The following is a 12,676-nucleotide window of genomic DNA, read 5'->3' as shown; positions in this document are numbered from 1 at the left end:
CAAAAGAACGGGGGGCGGGGTGGGGGCGGTGCAGGGGGGATGAGGAGATTTTTTTTAACACTGTGAGTTGTAGTGACCCGGAATGCTCTGCATGAAAAGGTGGTGTGAACGCAGCTTCGAATGTAACATTGAGAAGGGAATTGAATAGATAATTAAAATGAAGATATTCGCAGGGTGATGGGAAAAGAGCAGGGATAGCTCTTTCAAAGATCCAGTACAGGCACGAAGGGCCGAATGACCTCCTTCTGAGCAGGAAGATTTTATGATTGAAGAGAATCATAATTAGGAAGAGGGTGCATGCAAGTTGATTGTGTGTGTGTGTGTGTATTACCCTGTTGTTGGGGCTGATGTAATTTCCGTTGTTTAGTGTTAGGGGGCTGGCTGTGTAACCTGATCCATTGCACGTTAAAGCCTGCGGGAAACAGGGGATGTGGAAGCGCTGGCCGGGGAAAGACAGGAGTCTGCACTTTGGAGCCAGAAAAGGAGACACAAGAGGAGAGAAAGTTCAATCCAGATGCGAAGGCGCTGGGATCTCACTGACCGTCACCTCCGGCTACGGGAGTGAAGAAGGAGAACGCTGTTGACCCAAACACAAGGTAACTGCACCGACCGTCTCTCTCTCTGTCTGTCTGTGTACCTGTACCACGGGGCTGCTTCAGTCCTGCCACACAGATTCAGAAAGCTGCATTTTAAACTTTTAAATGACTTTCCCTCTTCCTCCTTGACTCTCCAGCCCTAGATCAGCTGTGTTTGGGCGCCTAGCGGCAATTTCAAAGCTCAGCTCCCTGTAAACAGGGCGATTGTTAAATCGCAGCAGTTCAATTCTCCCTGAGATCATCGTTAATTGTGGAGGGACTGTTATGTTCCGGATCTCCTTTTATTAGTGGATTCATTTTTGATCTAGTCGGTTCCACGGTGAAGTTTTGATTTTTGCAAAGGACCCGTTCACCTGCAAGAGAAAAAAAATTAAAGGACCTAAAGTTATTTATTTGGTTTTCTGTCAGTGTAATCGACAAGAAATTGATTTCACAAACTGTGAGCGTCAATAACCGATCAATATCGGGGGGGGGGGGGGGCGGGGGGGGTGGGGGTTTATTTAATATGTGGGGAGATCTAGATTGTGCACTTTGAGCTTTACAGTCAGTGTCCATATGTTTTAAAGGAGTTTGCAATGTGATCGCTGCTCAAATGTCCCTTTCGCACTTTCTGCAGCCTGGGTCCGTGGGAAAAAGCTGGACTGAGTGAAGTGATCAGGAGGGAAATGGAGCGTGTCCCCCTCAGGACCGCACCCCAAACAACTCCTACACCCCAAATCCCATTACCAAGCTCGCTCACCCCTTACCCCTCCCTGCCCGCACTCCCCTCCCTGCCCCCACACCCCTTACCCCTCCCTGCCCGCACTCCCCTCCCTGCCCCCACACCCCTTACCCCTCCCTGCCCGCACTCCCCTCCCTGCCCCCACACCCCTTACCCCTCCCTGCCCGCACTCCCCTCCCTGCCCCCACACCCCTTACCCCTCCCTGCCCGCACTCCCCTCCCTGCCCCCACACCCCTTACCCCTCCCTGCCCGCACTCCCCTCCCTGCCCCCACACCCCTTACCCCTCCCTGCCCGCACTCCCCTCCCTGCCCCCACACCTCTTACCCCTCCCTGCCCGCACTCCCCTCCCTGCCCCCACACCCCTTACCCCTCCCTGCCCCCACACCCCTTACCCCTCCCTGCCCCCACACCCCTTACCCCTCCCTGCCCGCACTCCCCTCCCTGCCCCCACACCCCTTACCCCTCCCTGCCCCCACTCCCCTCCCTGCCCCCACACCCCTTACCCCCTCCCTGCCCCCACTCCCCTCCCTGCCCCCACACCCCTTACCCCTCCCTGCCCGCACTCCCCTCCCTGCCCCCACACCCCTTACCCCTCCCTGCCCCCACTCCCCTCCCTGCCCCCACACCCCTTACCCCTCCCTGCCCGCACTCCCCTCCCTGCCCCCACACCCCTTACCCCTCCCTGCCCCCACTCCCCTCCCTGCCCCCACACCCCTTACCCCTCCCTGCCCCCACACCCCTTACCCCTCCCTGCCCCCACTCCCCTCCCTGCCCCCACACCCCTTACCCCTCCCTGCCCCCACACCCCTTACCCCTCCCTGCCCCCACACTCCTTACCCCTCCCTGCCCCCACACCCCTTACCCCTCCCTGCCCCCACTCCCCTCCCTGCCCCCACTCCCCTCCCTGCCCCCACTCCCCTCCCTGCCCCTACTCCCCTTACCCCTCCCTGCCCCCACTCCCCACCCTGCCCCCATTCCCCTTACCCCTCCTTGCCCCCACTCCCCTTACCCCTCCTTGCCCCCACTCCCCTTACCCCTCCTTGCCCCCACTCCCCTCCCTGCCCCCACACCCCTTACCCCTCCCTGCCCCCACACCCCTTACCCCTCCCTGCCCCCACACCCCTTACCCCTCCCTGCCCCCACACCCCTTACCCCTCCCTGCCCCCACTCCCCTCCCTGCCCCCACTCCCCTCCCTGCCCCTACTCCCCTTACCCCTCCCTGCCCCCACTCCCCACCCTGCCCCCATTCCCCTTACCCCTCCTTGCCCCCACTCCCCTTACCCCTCCTTGCCCCCACTCCCCTTACCCCTCCTTGCCCCCACTCCCCTTACCCCTCCTTGCCCCCACTCCCCTTACCCCTCCTTGCCCCCACTCCCCTTACCCCTCTCTGCCCCCACTCCCCTCCCCTTCCCTCCCTGCCTCCACTCCCCTCCCCTTCCTGCCCCCACTCCCCTCCCCTCCCCTCTCTGCCCTCACTCCCCTCCCCTCCTCTGCACCCACTCCCTTCCCCTCCTCTGCCCTCCTGACCCCACCCCCTCTGCTCTCTGCCCCCACTCCCCTCTCCTCCCCTCCCCTCACCGCCCTCTCCCCTCCCCTCCTCTCCCGACCCCCATTCCCCTCTCGGTCCCCACCCTCCACCCCCACTTCCTTCCCCTCCCCCTCACCCATCTCGGACCCCACTCCCCTCCCCTTCCCTCTCAACCCCCACTCTCCCCCCCACCCCTCCCTTCTTGGGCCCCCCTTCTGGCCCCCACTCTCCTCCCTTCCCCTCCCATCCCCTCCCATATCAGCCCCTTCTCTACCATCACTCCCCCTGCCCCCTCCCGTCCGCTCTCTGCCTCGCCTCCAGTCCCTCTGTGCCCCCCACTGGTCCCTCTCTGCCACACCCCATACCCTAATTTGCCCTCAAAAACATTCTTAGCCTTTCTAAGTTGTGTTGTGTATCTTTGTAGGACAGATGATTCCAGACCTCTACCATGCTTTAAGCGGATAGGTCTTTTCTGATGTATAACTGATTTCAATTTACTTTTCACCAGTGCCTCTGACCTCTGCTCTGCCTTTCTTTAAAGCAAGGTTATCTTATCTAAGCTATTTAACATTGTATATGGTACACCCTGGTGGTTCATCTCTCCTCATCCTCCACTGCCTGCAGTTAACTCTTTCCTCTCCAGATTTTGACAGGCACAGATTTAACTCCTTCTGTTCCGATGATGCTACCTTCAAAAACAGTTCCTCTGACATGTCCTCCTTCTTCTTTAACCGAGGTTTTCCACCCATGGTCGTTGACAGGGCCCTCAACCGTGTCCGGCCCATCTCCTGCGCATCCGCCCTCACGCCTTCTCCCTCCCAGAAACATGATAGGGTCCCCCTTGTCCTCATTATCAGCCCACCAGCCTCCACATTCAAAGGATCATCCTTCGCCATTTCCACCAACTCCAGCATGATGCCACCACCAAACCCATCTTCCCTTCACCTCCCGTCAGCATTCCATAAGGATCGTTCCCTCCAGGACACCCTGGTCCACTCCTCCATCACCCCCTACTCCTCAGCCCCTACCTATGGCACCTCCCCATGCCCACGCAAAAGATGCAACACCTGCCCCTTCACTTCCTCTCTCCTCACCGTCCAAGGGCCCAAACACTCCTTTCAAGTGAAGCAGCATTTCACTTGCATTTTCCCCAACTTAGTCTACTGCATTCATTGCTCCCAATGTTGTCTCCTCTACATTGGAGAGACCAAACGTAAACTGGGCGACCGCTTTGCAGAACACCTGCGGCCTGTCCGTAAGAATGACCCAAACCTCCCTGTCGCTTGCCATTTTAACACCCCACCCTGCTCTCTTGCCCACATGCCTGTCCTTGGCTTGCTGCATTGTTCCAGTGAAGCCCAACGCAAACTGGAGGAACAGCACCTCATCTTCCGACTAGGCATTTTTCAGCCTTCCGGACTGGATATTGAATTCAACAACTTTAGATCTTGAACTCCCTCCTCCATCTCCACTCCCTTTCCATTTCTTCCCCCTTCCTTTTGTTTTTTCCAATAATTTATATAGATTTTTCGTTTCCTACCTATTTCCATTATTTTTAAATCTTTTATGCCCTGCTAGTCTTTCCACCCCATCCCCACTAGAGCTGTACCTTGAGTGCCCTGCCATCCACTCTTAATTAGCACATTCGTTTTGATAATATGACCAACTTCAACACCTCTTTGTTCCTTTGTCTGTGACATCTTTTGATTATCTGCTCCTATTACTGCTTGCTTGTCCCTACAACCACACCCCCCCCACTTCTCTCCCCCCACCACCCCCCACCCCCCCACCTTAAACCAGCTTATATTTCACCCCTCTCCTAATATTCACTCAGTTCTGTTGAAGGGTCATGAGGACTCGAAACGTCAACTCTTTTCTTCTCCACCGATGCTGCCAGACCTGCTGAGTTTTTCCGGGTAATTCTGTTTTTGTTTTTAACTCCTTTAAATTTGCCAAGTCGTTTCCAATGTGCACTGCTGTTAAATTCTCAAAACAAATGCTAACTCACTGATCCTCCCTGTCCCAGTTGACACAAGCCACTTGGAATACTTCTGAGTTTGTCCTGAGGTATAACCCCAGCATCACCTCAGATGAAAGAAAGATTTATATCTATATACCTTTCATCTTCTCAGTATGGCAGAGATGAGGAGAAACTTCTTTAGCCAGAGAGTGGTGAACCTATGCAATTCATTGCCACAGATGGCTGTGGAGGCCAGGTCATTGAGTGTATTTAAGACCGAGATAGATAGGATCTTCATTGGTAAGGGGATCAAAGGTTATGGGGAGAAGGCGGGAGAATGGAGTTGAGAAACTTATCAGCTATGATTGAGGGCAGAGCAGACGCGATGGGCCGAATGGCCTATTTTCTGCTCCTATGTCTTATGGTCTTATGGCACAAAGCACTTCTCAGCCAATGAAATGCAACTGAAGTGTATTAAGATGCAATTAAAACACGGGTAAACTAATCCTTGGCCAATGGAATCCACAACTTGCAAGAGGTGACGCTGCTGCAGTACCTAACAAACCAATGAAACAAATGGCTATGGACAGTCCAAAACATATCCCCAGACTTCAGCTTTCTGTCTTCAAACCTGATGTAGGCCTACAGGACAATGACAGCACTGTGACCCTCCCCAATCCCCAACTCCACGTGGAAATGTTGGAAGAGGGGCTATGTTTGACAGAAAGATGGCTTCAAATTGATATTGATATGAAAATGGTGCTGTTTGATAAGAGTCATGCTGCCAAACAAGGGGACAATGGCTTTGCAAATATGACATGGTGTCCTTCAACTCGCTGCCAACAAAACTCAACACAGGCCGTTGAGCTAATGCATCAACCTTCCTTCAACCAGTGACTTACAGCAGCAGCAACTTGCATTGATATAGCAATTTTAATGAAGTGTAACCTTCACATGATGACTGTGTAATGGTAATGTCCCTGCACTAGTAATCCAGAGAGCCAGGCTTGAATCCCACCATTGCAGCTGGTGGAATTTAAATTTAATTAATTAATAAAATTCAATTGATTAATAAAAAACCTGAAATTAAAAGCAAGTGGCAGTGATGGTGACCATGACAACCATCACTGATTGTATTAAAAACCCATCTGGCTCACTAATGCCCCTTAGGGAAGGAAATCTGCTGTCCTTACCTGGTCTGGCCTACATGTGACTCCAGACCCTCAGCAATATGGTTGACTCTTAACTGCCCTCTGAAATGGCCCAGAAAGCCACTCAGTTCAAAGGCAGTTAGGGATGGGCAACAAGTGCTGGCCTTGCCAGTGAGGCCCACATCCCATGAAAGAATTTTTAAAAAATCGTGATCTCTGTTTATCAGCTGCAGGGGTTTGGAAGAATGCTTTGGACATGACCTTAAAGGCCCCACCTGTACTTCCAAGCAGAGGTAAAATACCCCACAGTGAAGAAGAAGAGCAGGAGAGTTCTCCCTGGTATTCTGACAAATATTTATCCCTCAACTAACATCACTAAGACAGATTATCTGATCATTATCACCTTGCTGTTTGTGGGAGCTTGCTGTGCACAATAGACTGCTGGAGTAACTCCACTTCAAAGGTACCCTTTGGCTGTAAAGCACTTTGGGACCTCCTGAGGTCATGAAAGACTAGCATTTATATAATCCTTTCTTCTAAAAGATCTTTTCAAATGTCAGTTTATCAATGACCTCTCTGTGCTAATATTTATCCTTAGAGATCTTTGTATATGTAAAAAGAAAAGCCACAAGTGTTGAAAACAATTCATCCACTTCCCTGATGTAGGTAAGATTCCCAGTCTGTGCTGAGATAGCTCACTGACTGAGGACTAACCTCAGTGTCCTCGGACTTGTGGGGTGGTGGGGTAGGGAGGAGGTGGTGGTGGGGGCGGCACCAGATCAGACAGTGCCCCTTCTTCTAATAACAATCCCTAGATCCCTGGTGGATCGGGCACTGTGAGTTTGTAATAACTGAAAGCGCTAGACTCTAATGTGATGCTCCTATTGTCAAATAACACTTTCTGTCTCGATTTGTGCATGAGAATTGGCCACTTGGGTGAAGTACCTAGTTGGTGAGCTGGACACTTTACCCTCAGCAATGGCCTGAACCATGGGCTGCAGGCAGCAGAATGGATCATCATTGTCAGCACAATCAGCTCCCCACTTTAAGATTGAGCTGAATTCGAAGATATCTTTGCTACTCCCAGTTAAAGATATTGTCCTCCAACATTCACCCTCGCAAGGGATGTATCGCAGTTTAGTTGGAGATTAAAACATCACCACATGCTGCTGCCTTGTGTGCATTTTACTTTACTCTGACATGGGTCAAAGGTTGCAGAGTTGAATTATATCGTCGCAAGCTTTTTTCCATCTGTTCCTTGTAAGAAACAGCAGCAGAGCAAAGTGCCTCGAAGTCAGTGCCACGTCCAAATCTGGTTGAGTCTGCAAATTCTTTTCTTGATTGTAAACCTTTTCTCCAGCAGCTGACGAGTTCAGGCATCAGGAGCATTTCTGTGTGCTGCTTGTGATAGATTGATCTGTCATTTATGCCCTTCGTTTCCCTCTGTTCTTCTTCTGAATAGTGACCTCCCACCTTAGAGGGAAAACAGGGCCTCGGTTTAATGTCTCATCCGAACAACGGTCCCTCTGACAGTACAGCACTCCCTCAGTGTTGCACAGGGAGTAAAACCTGAACCCATGATCTACTGACTCAAGTGAGAATGCTACCAACTGAGGCACCTACTGATTAATATTGTTGAGGCAATAATGGAGGGAAGGCTGCGGTGTGTGAATGGCTGATGTACAGTGTTGGGTTGAAAGTTCCCAGTGTGTGAAAAGGGGGCAAACTCATAGCATTGAACACAGGTCAGTGATCGCAATCTCACCTGTGTCAGAAGGTCATAAATTCAACTCTTAACTCCAGAGACTTCAGGACATAATCTAGGCTGGCACTCCAGTGCAGTACTGAGGGAGGGCTGCACTGTCTGCGGCGTTGTATTTTGGGTGTTGATGGACCCCTCTCCTCCCTGCACTGCCTCCCTCAGGATTTGGGGTGTGCTGGGTAGATCCCACCAGTGAAATTGGAGTTTGGTAGAATCAGCAATGATTATGTCACATATTAAAATTTGGGTTTTGTCTGAGTGTTTTGGCTATGCCATTTCCTGGTTGGCAGCATAACAAGGGCATATGTAAGGTGTGCAGAAATTCAGTGTTAATGTGTGGATCTTGAGCACTTCTGTCTGTTCCCACTTACGATGTACTTAATTAATTGGAATGGACCTGACAGAACATGAACTTTCCAGTCAATTTCCTCCTCTCTTCTGCCAACATCTATGTTTTTTCCCCTTTTCTTTATCCGATTCTCCATTCTGGCTCTTGCATTTTCTTTCTATCTGTGTTTCTACATGTGATTCTCCTCACCTGGACTCTCATCCTCTCTTTCTCTCCACCTGTGTTTTTGCTGTCTGATTTTGTCCCATTATTTTCCCCTCTCTTGTCTCTGTTATTGTGTGTCTCGTCCTCCCTTTCACTCTTTCAGCGTCTTTGTCTGTGTGCACATGTACTTCCTGCCTCTCCTTTTTTCTGTATCTCTCCATCTTCTCTGTGTATGCCTCTACCTTCCTCTGCCTCTATCCCAAACTGCTGCTCTCTCTTTCTCTGTCTGTGTCTCTCTCTTTCTCTACAGCAACAGCAATTGCATTTATATAATGCTTTTTAATGCTGTAAAACATCACAAGGTGCTTCACAGGAGCAAAATTGACACTGAGTCACTTAAGGGGATAATAGGGCAGGGTGGTCAGATTCTTGGCTAAAGAAGTAGTTTTAAGGAACACCTTAAAGAGTGAGTGAGAGAGGCAGTGAGGCTTGGGGCCAGATAGGACACCTAAGTTGCAAATGATCTTGCTCAGCCTCAGACAATGGTTATGGAGGAGGATGGAGTCACCGTTTAGGGACTGGAGTTTGTGATGGGGACCCAAGACAATGGTTTCAGTTTTCCCAATATTTTAACTCAAGAAAATTTTCTGCTCATCCAGTACTGGATGCTGGGCCAGCAGTGTGCCAAACCGAGGACAGCGCTGAGGTTAAGAGAGGCGGTGATGAGATAGATAGGGGTGCTGCCAGCTTACATGTGGAGCCTGGTGTTTTGTGTTTGGTTGATGTTGCCAAGGGGCAGCCTGCACTTCCCTCTCCTTGCCAGTTCTCTCTCCCTCTATTCAACCTGTCTATCTTCCTCTGTCTCTAACCCTGTTCCAGCTCTCTCTTTCTCCTCTCTCTGCCCCAGCCCCCAACTGATCTTGCAGGCAAGTGCTACTCTTTGATTTTGCCCGATGGTTCCTATTTCGTAGGCGGTGAAAGCACAAAGCAAAAACCCTGCCACTCTTCCTCCACTCCCGATGCCCTTCAAGATGAATATGTATGTGCCACAGTGTTCAGACAGCAGATAGGCAGAGGGTACCATGTTGTTATAGAGTCCTGTTTGAAGGAGATTCTTGCTGCTAAATGGCTCAAGTAAATCTGCTGACTGGATATGATTGGGTTTGTATCACTGTGGCAGAATGCATATAACGGGAACAGTACAAGTACTAAAAAGATGAAAAAAAAACTGCAATTCAGTGGAAGGAGGACTGATTCACATGGAGTTTCTACTTTCAAATGTGAGTTTGTGGAATTTGAGGTGTGCTAAAGAGTCTATACTGGCACATTAATTGACCAAAATGCTCCTCGGCCTTTTGGCTAAGATCAAGTGTTGTGAAGCGATGGCTATAACCAGTCGTGCTCCAAACCATGGGGTAGGTAATACTGTTCGGGTGGCGGTGAAGGACAGCAAAGGATGAGCACCCATGGATTGTGCCTTCTTCATTAAGCAAATCCTTTTGGAGTCGTGAGGATTTGAAGCCGCAAAGATCTACTGCCTGAAGGACTTCCCCAGCGCTGGATACTTCGACGTGACCTTCAAGAATGTGGCTGCCTACGTGAAGTTCCTGAAGGTGTTCGAGGAGAAGAGAGACCAGCTGCAGATGAGGATCCTGACGGTGGAGTCGCTCTTTGCTGTGCCATTGCAACAGGACCGTGTGGTGACTGTGCATCTCTACAATCCCCATGTCCCTGTTGCCGATGTGTTCACCTTCCTCACCAGGTACGTCAACAATGTTGGGAGCTGCACCGAGGTTAAAGACGCCTTCTGGATTTGGACCAGCAAATACCAGGTCAAGGTCACCCTCAAGGCGGATGGTAAGGGAGCGATCTTCCACCCTTCTTCCAGCTTCACTATCGGGGGAAGCTGTGGCTACCTTGTCTACGCTGGGCAGCCTAAACTTTGTCGCTCATGCGACAAGTCTGGTCATGTGGCGGCCAACTACAGCACTGCCCTCTGCAAGAATTGCAAACAGAAGGGGCACCGGACAAAGGACTGCAAACAGACTAAGTGCTGCAACCAGTGTGGCAAGGCAGGTCACCTCTACAAGACCTGCCTCAAACACACAGGCAGCCAAAGCCAATGAGGGGGAAGCAGATGAAATGCTTCGTGTCATTACTACCAAGGACACTTGCAACCCTCCAACCACCAAGGACCCCAGTGAGAACAATGGGTCAAAGGAGGACACGGAGAAAGACAAGGTGAAGGAAAAGATTGAGGCAGCAGACAGCCAATCAACAGCACTGCCCCCTGAACCTCCCACTCCTCAGCACAGCGAATCAATGGAGGAGGAAGCAGCAGAAAATCAGCAGGGGGAGTGGCAGCTGGTGAAAAGAGCCAAAAGGAAGAATGGGCTAAGAAAGGACCAAGCCACTTCCCAGGCAAGTGGCAAGAGGCGTCTCCCATCCAACATGGATGACAAGGGCAGCTGCTCTTCGGATCAAGAAGCGGCAAAGCTCTAGGGAGCTGGAGGACGAGCCACCCGAGCTCCAGAACACTGGGGACAATGAGGAGACCAGTGCTGAGAAATCTGGGAGCAGTGAAGCGCTCAGCACATCCCAGCTCCGGTAAGCCGGGAATAGCAACGCCCCAGAGGGGGGGAGGATTGGAGAGACTTCTTCAACAGAGAACAATTCAAAGCTTGGTCCTTGCATGAAACCCCATATGCGACCTGAGCAGAACATCTCCAATGGGGTGGTTAAGGACAGATTCCTCAGCCCATCCAAAGTGAGACAATTTGTGAACACTATGGGTATGCAGGAGCAGACCAAAGGTTTGGAACTCTCAAAGACAGCAGGTTTGATAAATGACAAGGTGCTTTAAAAATGGGGATAAAGATTATATCCATTAATGTGCATAGCATTAAATCTACTATGCGATGTGTTGTGACCTTGGATTACCTTGCCAAGGTCAAAGCTGACCTGTTGTTTCTGCAGGAGTGTGCGTTACCACATCTCAGCTCCTACAGGCAATGGTCACAATGGTGGTCCCATGGGCCATCGATCTGGTTGGGAAGAAACAACTCTCGTTCCTCCAGCCTTGGTATTCTACTGCGGGGAGGCAACTTCACCATTTCCAAGGTTAAGAAGGTGGTGGGCAGGTGCCTCTTCATAGCAGACGTAATTACAAGAATGCTCCACTCTGGTTAATTAACGTGTATGCCCTGGCTCAAAAGGGTGAGTGGCTGGTGGTTTTGCAGCAGCTCCCACTGCTGCTGGCAACCTCCAGGCCGGTCATTCTGGGCGGTGACTTCAACTGCATCATCAATGCGGCTGGACGATCCGGCAGGGCCAACAGCAGATTGGACACTACGTCCAGATTCCTGATGGAAACAGTTAAGGATGCCAAGCTGCACGACGTCTTCAGCAACCCTGCAGATGGAGCGCAGCATAGATACACCTGGTCGCGGCCAGATGGGTCCATCCATTCCAGGATAGACTTCCTGTTTGTGTCCCAAGCACTCGCAGTCAGATCCACCGACGTCAAGCCGGTGTTTTTCTCTGATCACTGCCTCCTACTGGCTGACTGTCACTTACAGGAAGACCAGAGGGTTGGCAGGGGGACATGGAAGCTGAACGTGCAACTGCTGACCCCAGAGAACATTGAGGAGCTCAAGAGGGATTACAAAGGTTGGAGAACCATGAAACCCCTCTTTGAGTCCCTGACACACTGGTGGGAAGCGATCACGGGAAACATCAAGAGGCTTTTCATCTTCAAAGACTTCCAGTAAGCTAGAAAGGAACAGAGGGAAATGTCCTGACTCCAGAAAAACATACAGAACCTGCTCCAGCTGCAGTCAATGGGGCTCGATGTCATGGAGGAACTCCAAGAGGTGAAGAGCCAGCAAGTCTCGCTCTTTACCTTGGAGGCCTCCAAGATCATCTTCCAGTCCAGAGTCCGCTTCATGGAGCAGGATGAGACATGTTCACGTTTCTTCTTCCAAAAGGTACACAGAGAGAGCTCTGTGATCAGCAGCCTGAAGGAAGAAGACAGCTCAGTAAAGTCATCGCAGTCCGACATTTTAAGGATCAGCAAATCTTTTTATGCCAGATTGTATGATGTGAAGCCCAAAGACAGCGCAGCCTCCCAGTCCTTGCTGTCCTCTATCATGGAGGTCTTAGAAGACAGTACACGGGAGGGTTTAGATAAACCGTTAACTCCTGATGAACTGACTAAAGCCCTTGAGTCCTTTGAGAAGAGTAAGACTCCCGGAAGCGACGGCTTGCCGGCTGAGTTGCATTTGGCTCTGTGGGACTGGATTGGCCCAGACCTGCTAGAAGCGTAAGAGAGTATGCATCTGGCCGGCAGCGTAACAGAATCCATGAGGAAAGGCATCATCACCTTCATCTACAAGTACAAGGGGGAAAGGGAGAAAATTAGAAATTGGCGACCCATCTCACTGTTGAATGTGGACTATAAAATT

At 51.0% G+C, this 12,676-nt stretch overlaps 1 protein-coding gene across 1 annotated transcript in view; it reads left to right on the top strand.

Moving 5' to 3' along the window:
• The first annotated feature begins 456 nt into the window (after nucleotides 1-456).
• The window catches only part of plekhh1 (pleckstrin homology domain containing, family H (with MyTH4 domain) member 1), a 154,412-nt gene continuing 142,192 nt past the window's right edge, over nucleotides 457-12,676 (top strand). Inside the window, exon 1 of the mRNA XM_041214639.1 lies at nucleotides 457-596. The gene's annotated coding sequence lies outside the window, so the exon portion shown is untranslated. The remainder of the gene's footprint in view (nucleotides 597-12,676) is intronic.

This window comes from Carcharodon carcharias, chromosome 20 (genome assembly GCF_017639515.1).
Source record: "Carcharodon carcharias isolate sCarCar2 chromosome 20, sCarCar2.pri, whole genome shotgun sequence".
NCBI classification, from domain to species: domain Eukaryota; kingdom Metazoa; phylum Chordata; class Chondrichthyes; order Lamniformes; family Lamnidae; genus Carcharodon; species Carcharodon carcharias.
Note: the sequence above shows the minus strand (reverse complement) of the source record. Positions and strands in the feature narration are given on the sequence as shown.